The following is a 6,318-nucleotide window of genomic DNA, read 5'->3' on the forward strand; positions in this document are numbered from 1 at the left end:
TTGGTCAGGATTAAGATGGAAGCCCTGGAATAAAGACTAGATAGCAATGAATATTTTTCCAAATGTTTTGTAAATCAAAATCTAAAATTTCATCTCCAAGTAAGGAACTTGGAGAAATTAAATAGATATTTCTGACTGTGTTATCAAATATGTAGTTTTCATTAAATGAAGTATCTGACCAGTATTTAATTTTTAATGGAATTACAATGTTTAATCAATATTGAACTTTTTTAAAATTAGATAGACCTGGTATTTATTTAATTTTCTTCAGTTACTTGAGGTTTTGAAGATATGACTTAATAAGCAAAAAGTTATTTCTGTGAAACAAAAATATTGCATGTCCTAATTTTCTAATTGTTTTTAAATCTGCGGCTGGCGGCACCTCTGCTTGGGTTTTGCTTGCATCCACTGGGCTTGTTCCACACACTGGGCCCAGCAGACTGTGGATGGTTCCTGCTACAAGTCTGGATCCCATGCCAGCTAACAGCGAGCCAGGTGCAGAGTGGTGAGGAGTTGTGAGCAAGGAAGCATGGGGTCCGGCCACTGCAGGCGTGCTAGGTTTGATTGGGTAGGCAGCTCCAGCGGTGCCAGCATGGGCATCAATTTCATGAAAGGCTGCACTGGACTGGACATACCGCAAGCCCCTTCCACCACAAACACCAGCATCTGAATAAGGGAAACATAACGGCGCCCCAAATCTCAAAGACTCGAGGAACTGTGGAGCCCCAAAGGTGGTCTTTCAACATGTCACAGACCTGGCATGGGGAGCCCCAATGTCTGGATGCCCAGTAGAACTGCAGCTCTTCTCTCCTTGCCCACAACATGGTGAGCAGGGGGCACGTTTCTGCCCTGGTTGTTTTACAGCTCTTTCAGTCTTGCCATTTGGCAAGTCCTGAGTTTTTGTCCAATGTCCAGGAAAAATGAGGTATGTGGACAACCGGAGGTGAGTAAGGCAAAGAGGAGCTTCACTGAGTGACAGAACAGCTCTCAAGAGACCCGTAGTGGGTAGCTCTTTTCCACAGTCAGGCCAACCTGACAAGTATCCAGCTCTCAGAAGATAGGAGACCTGTGATGGGTAGCTCCTTCCTCCAGCTGGTAGTCTTGACGTTGTCCAAGTGTGGCTGAGTTTACAGTTTGTCCAACTTTGGTTGGGTTTATGGGCTCAGAAAGGAGGGAAGGGCATGCTGATTGGTCCATGGGCAGCCATGGGCAGGCTGGGAAAAACACTATAAGTTCTCACCCCAGGCCATGGATTCCACCCAGAAATAGTAGCCCAGGCTACCATTAGGCTTCAAGCCATCCCTGGATGAAAGGTAGGGTTTCACCTGGAACCTGCTCCTTTCTGCTCAGGAACCTGTCTGCCTTCTGCCACCATCAACATGCTATCCAGGCACTCAAGCTGTTTGTTCCAAGGGGTGCCTGCAGGCCGATGCCAAGCCACCCTCAGCCACCCCACCCTGGTCTTCCTCTCATACTTGTTGGCCTGGGCTCAGCCATAATTTTGCTTTGAAATCAGAGTGGGCACTGGAACAGGAAGAGGCTAGGGAACAGGAGCATGTACTTTCAAGCCTGCAACAAGGGCAAAGGGCTTCCTGGGCCTCTGAAAGTGCAGTGATGCTGGGATCTGGAGCTGCAGCCCAGTGGCTGCTGCTGTGCCCAGGAGCATGGGGCTCCTGCCCTGCCGACTTGGTCAGGGGAAGGACTCTTGCCTCTTCCCAGCTCCCTATGACTCCGCAGAACATGCAAACCTGGTCGTACCTTCCCCACTGCAGCTGGCATATTTGCAGTGGCTGCTCCGGACTGGCCACTGCTGCCATCAATATTTGTGTGTCTAAACATACCTAAGCATAAAACAAGTAGAGTAAAATATGGTATCAGTGATTTTACAAAATGGTACATCTGCCTGGAGCATTTACCATGAAAGAAATTTGCAAGAATGAAAACTGCTCTTGGTGACTGTGTGGAGAATGAATGCAAAGGCCTAAGGCACTACTGTATACTTCTTTTTTTCTTTTCAATTGCATCTTAGGTTTTGGGGTACATGTGAAGAACATGCAAGATCGTTGCATAGGTACACACTTGGCAGTGTGATTTGCTGCCTTCCTCCCCTTCACCTATATCTGGCATTTCTCCCCATGCTATCTCTCCCCAATTCCCCACCCTCTTTTATCCCTCCCCATTCCCCCCAACAGACCCCAGTGTGTAGTGCTCCTTTCCCTGTGTCCATGTGTTCTCACTGTTCAACACCCACCTATGAATGAGAACATGTGGTATTTCATTTGCTGTTCTTGTGTCAGTTTGCTGAGAATGATGTTCTCCAGACACATCCATGTCCCCACAAAGGACATGAACTCATCATTTTTGATTGCTGCATAATATTCCATGGTGTATATGTGCCACATTTTCCCAGTCCAGTCTATCATCAATGGGCATTTGGGTTGGTTCCAGCTCTTTGCTATTGTAAACAGTGCTGCAATGAACATTCGTGTGCATGTGTTCTTAGAACGATTTATAATCCTTTGGATATATAAGCAGTAATGGGATTGCTGGGTCAAATGGAATTTCTATTTCTAGGTCCTTGAGGAATCGCCACACTGTCTTCCACAATGGCTGAACTAATTTACACTCCCACCAGCAGTGTAAAAGTGTTCCTATTTCTCCACATCCTCTCCAGCATCTGTTGTCTCCAGATTTTTTAATGATTGCCATTCTAACTGGCGTGAGATGGAATCTCAGTGTAGTTTTGATTTGCATTTCTCTAATGACCAGTGATGATGAGCATTTTTTCATATGTTTGGGGGCCTCATATATGTCTTCTTTTGCAAAGTGTCTGTTCATATCCTTTGCCCACTTTTGAATGGGCTTGTTTGTTTTTTTCTTGTAAATCTGTTTTAGTTCTTTGTAAAATCTGGATATCAGCCCTTTGTCAGATGGGTAAATTGCAAAAAATTTTTCCCATTCTGTTGGTTGCTGATGCACTCTAATGACTGTTTTTCTTTTGCTGTGCAGAAGCTGTGGAGTTTGATTAAGTTCCATTTGTCTGTTATGGTTTTTGTTGCCAATGCTTTTGGTGTTTTGGTCATGAAGTCCTTCCCTACTCCTATGTCCTGAATGGTTTTGCCTAGATTTTCTTCTAGGGTTTTTATGGTGTTAAGTCTTATGTTAAAGTCTTTAATCCATCTGGAGTTAATTTTAGTGTAAGGTTTCAGGAAGGGGTACAGTTTCTGCTTTCTGCACATAGCTAGCCAGTTTTCCCAACACCATTTATTAAACAGGGAATCCTTTTCCCATTGCTTGTTTTTGTCAGGTTTTTCAAAGATAGGATGGGTATAGATATGTTGTGTTACCTCCGAGGCCTCTGTTCTGTTCCATTGGTCTATATCTCTGTTTTGGTACCAGTACCATGCTGTTTTGATTACTGTAGCCTTGTAGTATACTTTGAAGTCCGGTAATGTGATGCCTCCCACTGTGTTCCTTTTGTTTAGAATTAATTTGGCTATGCGGGACCTCTTTTGGTTCCATATGAAGTTTAAGGTGGTTTTTTCCAGTTCTGTGAAGAAGTTCATTGGTAGCTTGATGGGGATAGTGTTGAATCTGTAAATTACTTTGGGCAGTTTGGCCATTTTCAAGATATTGATTCTTCCTAACCATGAGCATGGAATGTTTCTCCATCTGTTTGTGTCCTCTATTATTTCGTTGAGCAGTGGTTTGTAGTTCTTGAAGAAGTCCTTTACATTCCTTGTTAGTTGTATTCCTAGTATTTTATTCTCTTTGTAGCAATTGTGAATGGCAGTTCACTCTTGATTTGCCCCTCTTTTTGTCTGTTATTGGTGTATAGAAACACTTGTGATTTTTGCACATTGATTTTGTTTCCGGACACTTTGCTGATGTTGCTTATCAGTTTGAGGTAATTTTGGCTGAGACGATGGGGTCTTCTAGATATACAGTCATGTCATCTGCAAATAGAGACAATTTGGCTTCCTCCTTTCCTATTTGAATACCCTTTATTTCTGTTTCTTGCCTGATTGCTCTGGCTAGAACTTCCAGTATTATATTGAATAGGAGTGATGAGAGAGGGCATCCTTGTCTAGTGCCAGATTTCAAAGGGAATGCTTCCAGTTTTTGCCCATTCAGTATGATATTGGCTGTTGGTTTGTTGTAAATAGCTTTCATTATTTTGAGATAAGTTCAGTCAATACCGAGTTTATTGAGGGTTTTTAGCATAAAGGGCTGTTGAATTTTGACATAGGCCTTCTCTACATCAATTGAGATAATCATGTGATTTTTGTTTTTGGTTCTGTTTATGTGGTGAATTGTATTTATAGCCTTGTGGATGTTGAACCAGCCTTGCATCTCTGGGATGAATCCTACTAAATCAAGGTGGATAAACTTTTTGATGTGCTGTTACAATTGGCTTGCCAGTATTTTATTGAAGATTTTTATGTCTATGTTCATCATGGATATGGGCCTGAAGTTTTGTTTTCTTGTTGAGTCCCTTCTGGGTTTTGGTATCAGGATGATGCTGATCTCATAATATGATTTGGGAAAGATTCCCTCTTTTTGGATTATTTGGAATGGTTTCAGAAGAAATGGTACCAGCTCTTCTTTGTGTGTCTGGTAGAATTTGGCTGTGAACCCATCTGGACCTGTGCTTTTTTGTGTGTGGTAGGCTCTTAATTGCTGCCTCAACTTCAGATCTCATTATTGGTCTATTCAGCGTTTCTACTTCTTGCTGGTTTAGGCTTGGGAGAAGGCAAGTGTCCAGGAATTTATCAATTTCTTCCAGGTTTAGTAGTTTATGTGCATAGAGTTGTTTGTAATAATCTCTGATGATGGTTTGAATTTCCGTGGATTCTGTGGTGATATCCCCTTTATAGTTTTTATTGCATCTATTTGTTTGTTCTCTCTTTTCTTTTTTATTAATCTGGCTAGTGGTCTATTTTGTTCATCTTTTCGAAAAACCAGCTCCTGGATTTGTTGATTTTTTGAAGGGTTTTTTTGTGTCTCAATCTCCTTCAGTTTTGCTCTGATCTTAGTTATTTCTTGTGTTCTGCTGGGTTTTGAGTTTTTTTGATCTTGCTCCTCTAGCTTTTTCAATTTTGATGATAGGGTGTCAGTTTTGGATCTCTTCTTGCTTCTCATGAGGGCACTTATTGCTATATATTTTGCTCTAGAGACTGCATTAAATGTGTCCCAGAGATTCTGGTATGTTGGGTCTTTGTTCTCATTGGTATCAAAGAACATTTTTATTTCTGCCTTAATTTTATTGTTTATCCTGTCAACATTCAAGAGCCAGTTGTTCAGTTTCCATGAAGCTGTGCAGGTCTGAGTTAGTTTCTGAATTCTGAGTTCTAACTTGATTGCACTGTGGTCTGAGAGACTGTTTGTTATGATTTCCATTCTTTTGCATTTGCTGAGGAGTCATTGATTTACTTCCAATTATGTGGTCAATTTTAGAGTAGGTGTGATGTGGTGCTGAGAAGACTGTATATTCTGCGGATTTGGGGTGAAGAGTTCTCTCAATGTCTATGAAGTTTGCTTGTTCCAGGTCTGAGTTCAAGTGCTGGATATCCTTGTTAATTTTCTGCCTGGCTGATCTGTCTAATATTGACAATGGGGTATTAAAGTCTCCCACTATTATTGGTTGAGAGTTTAAGTCTCTTTGTAAGTCATTAAGAACTTGCCTTATTTATCTGGGTGCTCCCATATTGGGTGCGTATATATTTAGGATCGTTAGCTCTTCTTGTTGCCTCAATCCTTTTACCATTATGTAATGTCCTTCTTTGTCTCTTTTGATCTTTGTTGCTTTAAAGTCTATTTTATCAGAGATGAGAATTGCAACTCCTGCTTTTTTTAGCTCTCCATTTGCTTGGTAAATTTTCCTCCATCCCTTTATTTTGAGCCTTTGTGTATCCTTGAATGTGAGATGGGTTTCCTGGATACAGCACACCGATGGGTTCTGGATTTTTATCCGATTTGCCAGTCTGTGTCTTTTGATTGGGGCATTTAGTCCATTTACATTTAGGGTTAATATTGTTATGTGTGAATTCAATCTTGCCATTTTGATACTAGCTGGCTGTTTTGCCTGTTAGTTGATGCAGATTCTTCATTTTGTTGATGCCCTTTACCATTTGGTATGTTTTTGGAGTGGCTGGTCCTGGTTGTTCCTTTCTATGTGTAGTGCCTCTTTCAGGAGCTCTTGTAAAGCAGGCATGGTGGTGACAAAATCTCTGAGTACTTGCTTGTTCACAAAGGATTTTATTTTTCCTTCACTTATGAAGCTTAGTTTGGCTGAATATAAAATTCTGGGTTGAAAGT

This window comes from Callithrix jacchus, chromosome 4, assembly GCF_049354715.1.
Source record: "Callithrix jacchus isolate 240 chromosome 4, calJac240_pri, whole genome shotgun sequence".
In the NCBI taxonomy this organism is placed as follows: Eukaryota; Metazoa; Chordata; class Mammalia; order Primates; family Cebidae; genus Callithrix; species Callithrix jacchus.